At 43.7% G+C, this 15,059-nt stretch overlaps 1 pseudogene; it reads left to right on the top strand.

Annotated features, from left to right (window-relative positions):
- Positions 1 to 2,489: 2,489 nt before the first annotated feature.
- On the top strand, positions 2,490 to 3,354 carry LOC128585687 (mortality factor 4-like protein 2; annotated as a pseudogene).
- The last annotated feature ends 11,705 nt before the right edge of the window (positions 3,355 to 15,059 follow it).

Raw genomic sequence — 15,059 nt, 5'->3', positions numbered from 1 at the left:
TATCTCAAAAAAGAAAAAAGTATATTGTGGGTTTATAATTGCAAATACTACGTATCATGTATCTTTCCGACAGGACAGAAGTCCCATTTGACAAGGCATTGTTGAGAATTAAATCCTCTGTGTATACTTTTTCCTATCTGTAGATTGGCAGAATTTTCCACATTCACAACATAGTATGGCCTAGCATTGCACCTGCTTGTTGGATACTCGGTGAGATAGCAAAGAGGTACTGGGAATGCTGGAAGATATTCTTGCACCACAATAGCTAGTACTAACGTAGATGGGAAAGTGAACCATGCAAATATAACCTTTTTTGTTTTTTGAGATAGAGCCTCAAGCTGTCATCCTGGGTAGAGTGCTGTGACGTCACAGCTCACAGCAACTTCAAACTCCTGGGCTTAAGCAATTCTCTTGCCTCAGCCTCCCAAGTAGCTGGGACTACAGGCACCTGCCACAACGCCCAGCTATTTTTTTTTTTTTTTGGTTGTAGTTGTCATTGTTGTTTGGCAGGCCCGGGCTGGATTCAAACCACCAGCTCTGGTGTATGTGGTGGTGCCTTAGCTGCTTGAGCTACAGGTGCTGAGCCAAATATAACCTTCTTAATCCAAACTATGTATTTTTAACTCAGCCTCCACTTAGCCAAATCTAGTCAGCCTTTGCTCTTTTAACACCACCCTATAGAAGGCAAGTGTAATAGAGGGTAAGCCAGGGAGGAAAGAGTCATGGGTCTTAATTGATTGTTTAATGTATCTTGTCTCATAAACTTTACAGAAGTGTAAGACCATGTGAACATATTGCTTGGGCCCCAGATAAGCCATTTAGAAGGGCTTATGCAAGTGAGGGGCCTGGCACTTTATCAAAGTTCATTAACTTGTGGCCATCTGCCCTGCCATCCAGGAATGAACCCCAGTTGGGTGAGCCACCTAACACGATCTGTACATTTACATCATAGAACTGGCACACCAGTGGGAAATGCAGGTTGATATATGTTGTTGCCAGAGTTTAGCAGCTGGGTAATCTCCAAAAGGAGTCAGCAATTGAGCAGAATTTTCCCAAGTTTAACTTTCATTTCTTAGCCAAAAGATCTTAGGAAAATTACTGACTTCATTAGTGTATTCATATACTATTGAAAGGTGTTTGACTTAGAAAATGAAGACATTTTAGAAAACTGGCAAAAAGGGGACTTGTGAAGGGGGTAGGTTCTGCTCAGACATTGAGAGAATTGAACAGTGTGATAAGGTGCCTTACTTATTTTAAGGATAATCATTTGTACATTTGTGTTACGGTCATAGTTAGCAATGACTTCAGCTGCAAATAACAGAAAATGAACAGCGACATGAATAATAAAATTAACTCAGAACAAAAAGTCTGAAAGTAGGTGATTTGATAATTCTTCTATGTTAGGACTCTGTGTCCTTATCTTTATGATTCTCCTGGTCAAAATGTTTGCCATAGCTCCAGGCATTCTTTGCCTAATGGCAGAAAAGAGGGGGGAATCTAGAAAGTGTGTGCTTTTCTCCTTTTAGTAAGAAAGAAAAATCTTTTCTAAACAATTTCCATCAGAATGCCTCTTAAAGTGTTATTAGCCAAAACTGGATACATGGGCACTCCTAGCTGCAAGGGGGAATTGGGAAACTGTGTATCTGGCAAAAAGGGGAATTTTTTTCTGAAGTAGTTGTACGATTTTGCATATCCACCATCATCAACATATGAGAGTTACAGTTACTGCATCCTTGTCAGCACTTAATATTGTCAATTTTATTTTATCCATTCTAGTAGGTATGCAGTTGTACTTTATCAAGAAATACAAATTGTTTTTGAAATTTACAGTAAATGTGTTTTAAACTCTAGAACTTGTTTTATAGGCTAAAGCCCAGATAATTTGTGAATAAACATGGCATAGGACATACTCTTAAAAATATACCACCTGCTTTTTTTGATCCAGATACCTTTCCACTTGGAGACTGTAGGATTGTGATCATATGACTTAAATAGGAATAACATACCTTCCTTGCAGGTTTTTGTGGCCAATGAGGCAGTCCCTATGAAATAGGCCTAAGTTGTTCTTTTCTTTCAGGGATGTTGTACAATGTTGGTTGGAAGGTCTTAAGGTGATGAATGGAAAATTGCTTCCAAGGATAAGAATAACTATGACTATAAAAAGATTCAGTCACTTATTAAAGAAGTATTTAGCTAATACAGCAAAGAGATCATGTTAGATATGTTCTATGAGAATATATGTATAAAATCAGCTCTTATCCTCATGGCATTTATACTCTAGTTATGAAGAGAAGTAAAATGTCAAAAGATGTAAATAGAACTGAGTGCGTATTTGCCTGCAGAAGGGCACTGTGTGTGGAGATTGGGACAAAAAGGTCACCGTCAGAAAAGCTAAGTTTGCTCTTTCGTAGGGATCAGGAGATCTGATCCTGATTGCAGAACCGTCCCTAATTACAGAATCTTGGTGGTTGGAATAAAAACGGGGTTGAATGAGTTCCAGAAAGCAGGGTTCTCAAACTTGTGGACAAGAATCTGCAGAAGAAGACAACTTCAAAAAGCCAACTAGAAGCAACATGCAGAGAAGTAAGAGGAGAGGGGCTTCCTCCAGAAAGAAGACAGCTGCTCCGCAGCAGAAAAATCTTGAGCCAGCTCTCCCAGGAAGATGGGGGGTCTCTGCAGAGAGACCCCTCCTTCAGGACCGGCAAGGAAGACAAGAAAGAACAAACAGAAGACTCCTGGAAATGGAGATGGTGGCAGTACCAGCGAAGCACCTCAGCCTCCACGGAAGAAAAGGGCCCGGGCGGATCCAACTGTTGCGAGTGAAGAGGCATTTAAGACTAGAATGGAAATTAAGTGAAGATTCCTGAAGAACTAAAACCATGGCTTGTCGAGGACTGGGACTTGGTTACCAGGCAGAAGCAACTTTTCCAACTTCCTGCAAAGAAGAACGTGGATGCAGTTCTTGAAGAGTCTGCTAATTGTAAGTGGTCGCAGGACCATGTTGATAATAAGGAACATTCAGTTCACGAAGTCCTGGGAGGAATAAAAGAATATTTCAATGTGATGTTGGGCACTCAGCTGCTCTACAAGTTTGAGAGGCCCCAGTATGCTGAAATCCTCTTGGCTCACGCTGATGCACCGATGTCCCAGGTTTATGGAGCGCCACACCTACTGAGATTATTTGTAAGAATCAGAGCATTGTTGGCCTATATGCCTCTTGATGAGAAAAGCCTTGCATTGTTGTGGGACTTTTTGCATGATTTCCTAAAATATCTGGCAAAGAATTCTGCATCTCTGTTTACTGCCAGTGATTACGAAGTGGCTTCTGCTGAGTACCACCGCAAAGCCCTGTGAGGGTCTACTGACCACTCACTGTTCTGAGTCTGGTATCTGTAAACATTTTTTGTTCTTAGTCCTTTTCTTGTATAATTGATGTTCTTTAAAATTGTTAATGTATAACAGGGCTTCTGTTTCCGTTTGTTTTCTGTTCTGTTTTAAACAGAAAATAAAAGGAGTGAAGCTCCTTTTCTTATTTCAAAGTTGCTACCAGTGTATGCAGTAATTAGTCAAAGATGAAATATTCAGTAGAACATTTTATTGCCTAGTTGACGACATTGCTTGAATGCTGGTGGTTCTGTCCCTTTGACACTACACAGTTTTCTAATATGTGTTAATGCTACGTGAAAAAAACAGGCTGATTCCTAGTGCCAAAGGTTCGACTTGATGTATATACCTGAAAACCCGTGCATTTGTGCTTTTTTTTTTTTTTATGGTGCTTGATGTAAAACAGCCCATCCTCTGCAAGTCCATCTATGTTGTTCCTTAGGCATTCTATCTTTGCTCAAAATGTTGAAGGATGTGATTTGTTTCATGGTTTTTGTATGTGAGTCTAATGCACATTCTAACATGATAGAGGCAATGCATTATTGTGTAGCCATGGCTTTCTGGAGAACTTCATAGTTTAGGAATTGTATTTCAGATCTTAAATAAAATTTGTTTCTAAATTTCAAAAAAAAAGTAAATATTCTAAGAGTACATACATACACAAGACTTCAATTTTCAAAACAATTGCACCCACAATAAAAAACCATACATTTATATGTTACAAGCATTTATTATATAATATATGTAAATTATATGGTACTGTCACAAATTATTTAAGTTACCACTCACAATAGATAGCCTGTGAGGTAGATGGGTTCAGTATCGTCTCAGCCCCTAAGCAGGTGAGGAGATTTGAGCTGATCTTGGACAGCAGGTGAGATCTCAGTATTAGGAGGAAGAGGTCATTCAGGCAAGTTGGATGTCAGAAACCACAGAGCAAACGTGGAAAGTGCACGGCACACGTCCGAGCTTTGAGCATATCACTTGCCTTGTTAAGGGGTGGGGGCGTGGGGAATGACAGCTGCCATTTACTGAACACTCGGTATGTGAAAGGACCGTGCTATTGATAAATCTAATACTCAGGTTTCCTCTTACGATCTCCAATACAACGTTGCAAAGAAATTAAGAACTTAGTTTCATATAGTCACATACCTAATAAACTGCAGCCTCGAGGGAGGGGGTCTCCGCGGATCCCCAGTGAAAGTTCGGCAGCGAGGCGCGTTTCCAATCAGGTTCAGGAGAAGTTGAAGGCAGAGAATCCGATAAAAAGACCACTGCTGCCCAACCGGGGTGACAAGGCCAGAGCCAGGGGGCGAGCTGTCAGCAGGGAAAAGTGGTGGGACTTGGCGACCAGAACCATTGAAGGGCGATAGAGAGGAAGGAGCCGGGCTCCGAAGATTCCATTATTGAGCTTCCTTCCCGCGCGTTTTGCAAGAACTGACCGCCCTGCCTGGCCCCGGAGCCGCCCGCGCGCCTGCGACCGCTTTGGCCACTAGGGGGCGCCCGCCGCAGCCGGCGCCAGGGCCGCGCTCTCGCAGGGAGGCCAGCGCTGCTGGTTAAGATCCAAGTCAGGCCAGCAACGCTTAATGAGAGCTTGGATTTAGAACAGTTGATCTTCATTGAGATGGAAATTTGGATGGCCTCCCACTCGAGAGAAAATGGCTAGAAACAGGCCCTAAGACAGAGCAATGAATGCCCAGGAGCGGGCGGCGTGCCGAGGCAGCCTGGGGAACCCGGGCCTGGAGGAGGAAACAGCTGCCTGCAAGACTCCGGCGCTGACGCTTAACCGCTGCGGGCCCCAGGGGAAAGAGGCTCCAGAAATTCCTCACATCCTTTCCCTGCTTGCCCAGGACCATTAGTTGGACCAGCAGTTATTTATGTTTCTCTGGCAGTCCCAGGTCTCTAATGCCCCCAGACAGCCGGCCGCAGAGGCCGTGCAGAGCCAGATCTCAGTGGAGCAGGTGTGTGCGCGTGGACGCGCGCGCGTGTGCCCGGGAGAGTGGCGCGTGTGAGCGTGACCCCACGGCTGGGTGCCTGCTCTGCAGGGGGGATGTTCATGTTTATTGCCTGGCCTTGGCCCCAAAGAGAAACAAATGAAGAGATGACTGGAAGAGAGCTGGAGTGTCTGCTTTCACCGCTAATTAGGCCCCAGCGGTTTTGAGAAGGAGGACCTGTAACAGACACAGACCAGGAAGGGATGAGAAGCTCAAGACTCCGGCTGGGGAGGGTGTGTGTGCCGGGAAGGCTCCGGGCAGGTCTCTCAGGCAGGAAAGGGCATCCCAGAAGCCCAGGACCCTGGATCAGACCAGTGGGTGGTTCTTACCTTTAGCTGAAGATCTGTGTATTATCCCACAAGCCTCTTTGGGGGCTGGACTTGAACTTTCTAAAAGTGACTTCATTTTTGAAGGGTTGACGATTACCTGCCTCACGGCCCCCGGGCAGGTTTTCTGATGTCTCTGTCTGCAGACCCTGGCCATATTTGTCAGAGACGTGATCACAGCCCTCTTACTCACTGGGTGCTCAGACAAACCTGGCTTTAACCTGCCTCTGCAGTGAATCATGCGGTCTGCCCGCCCTTAGGCTCTCCTGTTTTCACCTGTGAGGGGCTGGAAGCAGAATGAAGGCAGAAACACAGATTATTTGGTGACTTGATGAGACAGAGCTGCTGTTTAATCTCAAAACCTGTGTGTATATAGAGTTGTGACTGGGTGGCAGAGGTGGTGGAAGAAAGTAAGAGACCCCTGCGGCAGGCCCTTCACCCATCAGCAATGTGGGCGTCCTGTCTGTTGATTCCCCACAAGCCCAACTCACATGGGCTCCAAAGGCACTGTTCAGCTAGGCAATATGTGGCCCCCCAAGTTGCCAAAATACGTGCCTACCCTCAGAGAACCTGGTCTCTCCCAGGCTCTAATAGCCCCTGGTGAACCCATTGGGTAAGGGAGCATGGTCCTTGAGCATGACTAGGAGAACTTTTTTTTTCAAACTCTGCATAAAGGGCAAATTCTTCTCTCTCTCTCTCTCTCTCTTTTTTTGAGAAAGAGCCTTACTTTGTCACCCTTGGTAGAGTGCTGTGGTGTCATAGCTCACAGCAACCTCAAACTCTTGGGCCCAAGCCATCCTCTTACTTCAGCCTCAGTCCCAGTCCAGGTGGGACTACAGGTATCCCCCATGATGCCTGGCTATTTTTTCTATTTTTAGTAGAGACAGGGTCTCACATTGCATGGGCTGGTCTTCAACTTCTTAGCTCAAGGGATCCTCCCAGCTCAGCCTCCAGAGTGCTAGGATTACAGGCGAGAACAACCATGCCTGGCCCAGTCTCCTCAAACTTGCATACTTGAGTGTGTGTATCTGGGAGGGAACTTCATCATTTCTTTCACACCCTAATAAATCTAGGGAGTGGTCACTTCTTAGAAACTGTTGCTCACAACACTTTTGAGTGTCCTAGCCTTTGAATATTTCCCATTCTTCATTTACCCCTTTAGGGCATAAGGGACCCAGTCCTAATTTTCTTCCTAATGCTGCTCTTCCCTGGTGGTTTGGTAGATTGAGCCACAGTGGGAGTTCTCAAACTTCAGTAAGAAAAATAAAAGTCTCCTGAGGAGATTCTTCTAAATGCAGATTCCTCAAGTCCCACCCAAAACTACTGAATCAGAATTTCTAGAGTAGTATACAGGCATTTTTATTTTCTCAAATAAAATCAAGGGGACAGCAGAACATACCCAGTATTACAAAATACGGTGCTGAAGGGGGCCTTGGGTCCTTGTCTTGGTCACTCGGGCTGCTATGACAAAATACTAGGAATGGGATGACTTATAAACAACGGAAATTTATTCCTCGCAGCTCTGGAGACTGAGAAGTTCAAGGTCAGATTTGGTGTCTGGTGAAGGCCCACTTATACTTCATAGACCAGTGGCTTTTTGCCGTCCTCACGTGGTGAAGGGGCAAATAAAATTCTCAGGGCCTTTTCTTTAAGGATACCAGCCCATTCACGAGAGTTCCACCCTCATGACACAATCACCTCCCAAAAGTCCCAACTCTTAGTATTACCATCTTGGGGGGTGGGGTTTCAGCACAGGAATTTTAGAGAGAAACAGATACGCAGACCATAGCAGTCCTTTTATTTTAATGTTGAGTTTTGGCAGTTCTTTATATATTCTAGTCTCAAGGCCTTTACTGGATATGTGATTTATAAACATGTTCTCCAGTCTTTAATTTGTCTTTTCAACCTTTTTCTAGAGTCTTTCACAGAACAAAATTTTTAATCTGGATGAGATTTAATTTATAAATTTTTCCTCATATGGATCATGCTTTTGGTGTCAAGTCCAAAAACTCTACCACCTCTCAGGTGCCCCCAATTTTTTCTTCTGTTCTTTTCAGAAGTTTTATAGTTTTATGTTTACATTGGAGTCCATGATACATTTGGGTTAATTTTGGTATAAAGTGTGAGGTTTAGGTCCAATTGTTTCAGCATCACTTATTGAAAAAGCTATTTCATCTCCATTTAGATTGCTTTTACTCCTTTGTCTAAAACTAACTGGACTTGCGTGGCTCTAGATCTGAGTTGTCTATTTCACGCCACTGATCTATTCACCTTTGCCTCTACTTGTACGCACTGCTAAACATCGGGTAGACAGATTCTGCCAACTTTATTCTTGTTTTTCAAAGTTGTTTTAGTTATTCCAAGGTCTTTTTCCTTTCCTATAAAATTTTAGAATGAGCTTGTCTATATCTACAAAAAAATTATTGAGATTTTTGATAGGAATTGCATGAATATGGATCAGTTTTTAATTGATAACAATCTTTTATTTAATTTTATTTTTTTATTAAGTCTTTTGTACATAGATCATATGGATCAGTTTTTTAAATGGACCATTTTTTTTTTCTTACAGTGGAATTTGGGGGGAGCACATACTAACCAAAGCAGCTCTAAAGATAAAGGTTTCTTACCTGGGGTATATTTTTACTTTCAGCCAACACAACCTCTTTTCTGGTTATGGGGAAGAAATTTTATGTGGAAAATTCGGGCAGCTGTAGTTGGTGCAGGCTTTGCTAATAAACTTTGTTCCTTTTAGAATTCTAGAATCTAAGCAGACTCAACACTTTCTACTATAGCTTCTTGGGGTTCCCATGCTGTCTTTAGGAAAACAAAATGGAGCTGACTTCAGAAAAAGTCAGTTGTATTTCTTGAGTCTGTGAAAACCAAATATTAACTTCAATAAAATTAACCCTCATCTCTTCTTTGCCGGAGAAAGTTAATATAATGGACCTGGGAGATGCTTTCACCAGCATTGTCAGGAACCATTCTGAGAGGGGGAGAGCGGTGATGTTGCATGGAAGGGTGGTCTGGTTGAAAGCCTACAAACTAACCTTCAATACTCATCAGTCTCCTTCCTTGCGTTCTCTTCGTATTCTTTCTTATCCATTAGGGGCCAGGATGCAGCACTAGATCCTTCTGCTTTTGCATCCTTTCCTTCAATGCTGCTACTCCCTTCTAGACACACCCTTTGGTTGTCCATTCTGTGGCCCTGTTCTCAGTCAGTGACCCAGATACTTGGTACATGAACGTTCATCGCAGTTAACACCAGATGAAGTGAACTCAGTTCCTCTTCTGTTTTCACCCCAAAGTCAGCCTCACATTAGTTTAAAAAATATTCTACTTCTTCCTTAGCTAGTCTTAGTTGTTTGTGCCCTTTTAGGGATGCATGTCTTACCTACATAGCTGCAAGCATTATTAAGGAAACATTTGATAAGAGGAACTACTTACCTGGAATCACCGTTGGAACACTGGAATCTTAACCTCTGATGAATAGGCAGTTTTGTGCATGCTATAAGGGGCTCTTTAACTTTGTATTTTATAGGTGCAATCAAAACATTTTTTTGAGAATGACTAGCCCCATGTGAGTATTGAGAACTATATCCAGCTAACTAAGCGGTTAAAGGTATCAGTTAACGGTGAAGCATGGTATCTACACAGTAACCTTTGAACAGCCCTGCATGTTGTAACCTCTTGATGCCTCTATATTATGGAATTGATGAAATCCTTGGTCAGATCTGGCTAAGGAAGTGACTTTTTTTTTTTTTTGTGGAGACAGAGTCTCACTTTATGGCCCTCAGTAGAGGGCCGTGGCATCACACAGCTCACAGCAACCTCCAACTCCTGGGCTTAAGCGATTCTCTTGCCTCAGCCTCCCGAGCAGCTGGGACTACAGGTGCCCGCCACAACGCCCGGCTATTTTTTTGTTGCATTGGGCTGGGGCCGGGTTTGAACCCGCCACCCTCGGTATATGGGGCCGGTGCCTTACCGACTGAGCCACAGGCACCGCCCAAGGAAGTGACTTTATCCCAGCTCAAAGGAAACCTTTTTCTCAACTTATTCTATTTTGTTTACCCACCCTCTCTCATACGTCCCCTGATATATTACACTGGAATGGTTCCTTCTAGATCCAAACTGTAGCTGACGTAGTCATTGAGTCTGTTGCAACTCCCAGACCTTCCAAGGAGTTCACGTCTGTTGAGAGGCATATCCAGGGCCTGAGGGCTGGAATCTAAACATAGAGTGTTGCTAAGTTAACCTAGCATAGGAAGAGTGGTGCTGTATATTCTCTCCTTGAACCATGAGCACACACTGTTGTCTTGCTTGGGCTTACAGAAGCTGGGGGGTGGGGGGACAGGGCCTAGGACTGTGGAATCAATAGCACACATGGAACTAAGGCAGCCACTGTCTGTTCTTTGCTAAATTCACTGCCACCACCAAAGTAAAAATCATAGTTATTCTCCTTCTCCCCCATTTTTGTCTCAACTAGTCTCCTCTAAGGCTGGCCAAACTCCTCCTATTTCTCAGAGGAAGAGGGAGTCTCTTTTGGTGTGCCCAGAGGAGCCCTGGGTTTTATGGTTACACAACTCTTTCCTTCTTTGAGTTCTCAGTTCTTGGTAATTGAGGGGGCTTACGTCTTCAAGGGCTTGCTCTTTCCAGAAACTGGCCCCAGCTACTGTATGTGTATGGTGTCTCCCACTGGGGTCTGCACGCCTTCCGTCTCTGGAGGCTGCAGTGATGAGAGTAGTTTTCAAGTCCCTGGCTTTTTGATAGAGAGGGAGAAGCTTCCAGATTGAGTACAACTAAAGAAAGATTTTCCCCTCTGAACAGAAGTCATTGATACTTCCTGTGTTGCAATAACAAACACCCCGCCTAGCTGCCACCAGATGTGGGGCTGGCAGTTTAACCTGCTCAACTCATTGGGGCAGTGAGGTAGAGAGGGTGGGAGACGGGAGCTTCCCTTTCATGCAGACTCCGGCAAATCTCTTCCTACCTTTGTAATCTAGGCGGTACAGAGCTGCAAAGCCTGCTCTTTGCAGAGCCCTGTCTGTGCTCGGCTTCTCCTGTGCCCTCTCTAATTGCCCTCTTCCTTACAAAATCCCGCTGCCTGCTGAGGCTTCTCCCCCTGCATTTACAGCTGCCTAATCAGCTGGTAACTTACTTTCGACCAGTGCCAGATCATGTTCCTCAGGTTATATCTCCTCTGTCATTTAGTGAGGAAATTACTGCCTTTCCTCTTTACCATTAGTTTTAAATATTAGCTACCATGGTGTGCTGATTGAAAACAAAGGTATAGGCGGTGCCTGTGGCTCAGTGAGTAGGGCCATATACCGAGGGTGGCGGGTTCAAACCCAGCCCCGGCCGAACTGCAACAAAAAAATAGCCGGGCGTTGTGGCGGGCGCCTGTAGTCCCAGCTACTCGGGAGGCTGAGGCAAGAGAATCACGTAAGCCCAGGAGTTGGAGGTTGCTGTGAGCTGTGTGAGGCCATGGCACTCTACCGAGGGCGGTACAGTGAGACTCTGTCTCTACAAAAAAAAAAAAGAAAACAAAGGTATAGCCTGGCTTTTCAAGAGAGCAACCTGCCTAGAGCCATCTGGATGATACACTGTGCAGGGGGCCAGCCCAAATGCCTGGTACTGGCCTAGCATTTTTTTGTGTCCAATCTTATGTCCAGTGTCTTAAATTCTTCCATTGTTAGTGTCAAATGTAGATTTCTAGAGGCTGCTTGTTATTGATTTGCCTGTCAGGTCCCTGTGAGGCTGGGGTGGGGTATGAATATGAACCTCAGGGCTGTGCCATGGTGTTCCACTCTGAAATTTCACCCACATTCAGGTTGAAGAGTTTGCCTGTTAAAATCTGAAAAACTGCAGGCTGAGAACAGCAGGTTATTTGTGTGGCTTATGAGGCAGGTTGAGTAGAGCCAAGTGGAAGCTGAGAAGACAAAGAGAGAGGAGGGGAGCGCAGAGTCCAGGACCGCAGTGGGGAGCCACGAGCCGAGGGTCAGTAGAGGCCCAGGCTGTGCTCTTATGAATAGCCTGACATGCTTCACCAGGCTCTTAAATGTGACTGATGCTAGTAACGTCTTGTTTCAGATTTCCTTTCTTGGGAGAAACACTTTCCTAGTGGGACACAGTTGGGGTCAGGTTGCCCTTGACCCCTGCCCACCTTTCTAGCTACTTGCTCTTGTCAGAAACCTTCAAGTTCTCTCTGGCTTTGGGCCTAGATATCTCTCCTTCCTCCCAACACCCCACACTTCCATTCTTTGTGTAGCTCATTTCCAAGAGCAATTCTAGAATTTCTCTAAAGCAGGGGCTTAGTGGTGTCCATCTGTTTGAAGCAGGTGGATAGACTGACGCCGGAGAACTTCTTTCCAACCCCTTGCTGGCAGAGCAGCAAGCCCCTTTCCTGTGTGATAAAGGGAGGATGAGCACAGGCTCCCAGAGGTGACTTTGGAGTGCACCGCCCCCTGCACCACTTGGCTTAGTGGTCCCAGACAGGTTTCTTCACCTCTGCAAACCTCAGCCCTTAGGTGTAGACATAGGATCATAATGTCAGGATTTTTATGATGATTAAAAGAGATAATGACTGTTACGTGCTTAGAACTGTGCTTGGTACATGGTGAATAGTTTTTACTATTAGGTTGCCTGGGGTGGGGTGGGAGGAACAATAGAAATTAGGCAGAACCTATAGTACGTAAAATTTTGTATAGTATGTAAAAATTTTGGAAAAAGCAAAACTCACAGGTATGACCTAAAGACCCAATCATGAGATATGGATGATTTTCAAAAATAAAACTCTGAAAACACAAGTGGAAATGATCCTCAAGAAAGGAATTATGGCAGCTGCAAATAACTCACTCCTTGGGTGAGTCTTTCCAGGGTCATGAAGAAGTGTGGGAGGAAGGATTACATACATAATCGAGATGGGATGTCACCTGCAAAAAGAAGCCAAGAATGAAATACATCTTATAAAAATTCTAAGGGCAATACATGGGCTTTGTTAGACACGCATAGAGCAAGGCGAATGATGTGAGAACAGACACAGCATGGTGCAGAAGATACATGTTAGCAGATGACTGTATGTGGCAGGTATTGATTTTGTTCTTTGTTAGAAAGAATAATTTTCAGATTGTAAACGCAGATCCAGATCAAAGATGGGTAAAGAGGAAAAGAAGCCAACTATAGATGAGGTGATAAAAAAATCACTAGCTATGTTAAATGAGTTCAAATATTCATACTAGACTAGGGGTTGGCAAGTTTTTTCTGTAAAGGTGGTATTTTAGGCTTTGTGGGTCCTATGTTCTCAGTTGAAATTACTGACTCCGATGTTACAGCGTGAAAGTGGCCATCAACAATTTGAAAATGAACAGACATGTGTTCCAATAAAACTTTATTTACAAAAACAGGCAGCTAGCCAGTTGGGTTATAGTTCTCTGATCCCTGCACTAAAGCAATGATAACTTAGAGAACTGAGAGAAATTGCTGTTACAACACAGAATTATTGTCAGTCATCTCTGAAGAATGCTGCAAGAAAGAGGAAACACCCAGAGTCTGGAGAAGGGCAGATAACAGAAATATTCTAGTATCTGTGGTTCACTGAGTTCAGCACTGATTTCTGACAATTTCCAGAACAAATCATTAGATAATGCTATTATAATGAATATTATTTGAACACTTGCTTTGCACTATTATAAGTTCTCAGTGGTAAACCCGACAGACAAGGCCTTTGCCCTTAAGAAATTTTTAGTGTCAAAGGAAAGAGAGAGAAAGCAATTTCGTAAGAAATAATTAAAAGGGAACTGAATGCTCTGGAAGGGCCTGGAGCAATGGAGATGTAAGCAAGGGGATTTAACTTAGTTTGGGGGAGGGGTCAAAGGAGGCCTCCCTGAAAAAAACTGAGTTTGAAGTATGAAGATTACCTTGGAAAAAGGGACAGGTTAGAAAAACATTCTAAAAAGACAGAAGAGGCTGCACAAAACCCTGGCATCAGAGAGAATCCTTAAGACACTGAAGCAAACTGAAAGGGGTCAGATCCGTGCAGCTGAGGACAGAGACGAGAAGGAGAGGACAAAACCGAGTGGCAGGCTGGACCCGCTGGGGACTATCAGCTGTCATTTCTCTGGTACTCCAGTCTCGCCACACTGGCAAAGTGGACATGATGCCATTTCGAGAGAACTTTATTTTTAGTGAGAGCACATTGACTCCAGTAATCATAATTCCCTTTCCAAGTGTTCATGAACCAGCCTCTTCTCCCTGCTCTTAGTATTACTTTCCTCTAATTCACTCCGCAGTGAGATGCATCTCTAAAACGCAAATCTGATTGTAGCACGCCCGGGCTTATAAGCCTTCAGTAGATTATCATGGTCCTGGGGACTGAATACATTTGGGTTTTGACAAAGCATTTAACTGTCTTTTTAAATTGACAAACCAAAATTGTATATATTTATGGCGTACAATATGATGTTTTCATATATGTATGTATTGTGGAAGGGCTAAATCAGGCTAATTAACATATGCAAGGTTTAACTAAATCTTTAATGATGTTGGGTGAAAATAAATTTGTAGCTGGATATGGAGCCTTTATTTATTTTATTTTATTTATGCATTTTTGAGACAGAGTTTCACTTTGTCACCCTCGGTGGAGTCCCGTGGTGTCATAGCTCATAGCAACCTCAAGGGATTGTCATGTCTCAGCCTCCCGAGTAGCTGGGACTACAGGCACCTGCCACAATGCTATTTTTTTGTAGATGGGGTCTCTCACTTGCCCAGGTTGATCTTCGACCTGTGAGCTCAGGCAGTCTACCCACCTCAGCCTCCCAGAGTGCTAGGATTATAGGTGCGAGCCACCGCACCCAGTTAGAGCCTTTAAATCAATGGAATTCTTTTAACTATCTTTAATGGATTGTCACAGGCTCTTCTAAGCTCCACTTAGAGTTATCATCCAGAAGTTTCTGTATCAAGGGAATAGAGGAATAGAGAATTAGATCATCTCTTAAATGAGCTGGCTTAGGAGCGACATCACCTTAATGCCTGGTCCATTGGTCAGATGAAGTCACATGGCTTCCATCCAAATGCAAAGGAGTCTGGGTGAAGTAAGGGAGTACATGACATGGCAAGGATTGTCTTTGTCTTAGTGTGTTTATCGAGTCTGTGCATGTCATAAAACATGAATGGCTAGTTAGTATGTTTGATAGGAGAATTAAAATATCTCAACCAGGTAGAAAGATATACTCAATTAATAAAGAGACATTTAGGAGGATTAAATATAAGGTCCTATACCTTAGTTAAATTAAAAATGAATCATTCCAGTATAAGGAGGAAAACATCTTGCTTGATACACGTCAAGTATAATAAAACCACA

This window comes from Nycticebus coucang, chromosome 5, assembly GCF_027406575.1.
Source record: "Nycticebus coucang isolate mNycCou1 chromosome 5, mNycCou1.pri, whole genome shotgun sequence".
NCBI lineage: Eukaryota > Metazoa > Chordata > Mammalia > Primates > Lorisidae > Nycticebus > Nycticebus coucang.
Note: the sequence above shows the minus strand (reverse complement) of the source record. Positions and strands in the feature narration are given on the sequence as shown.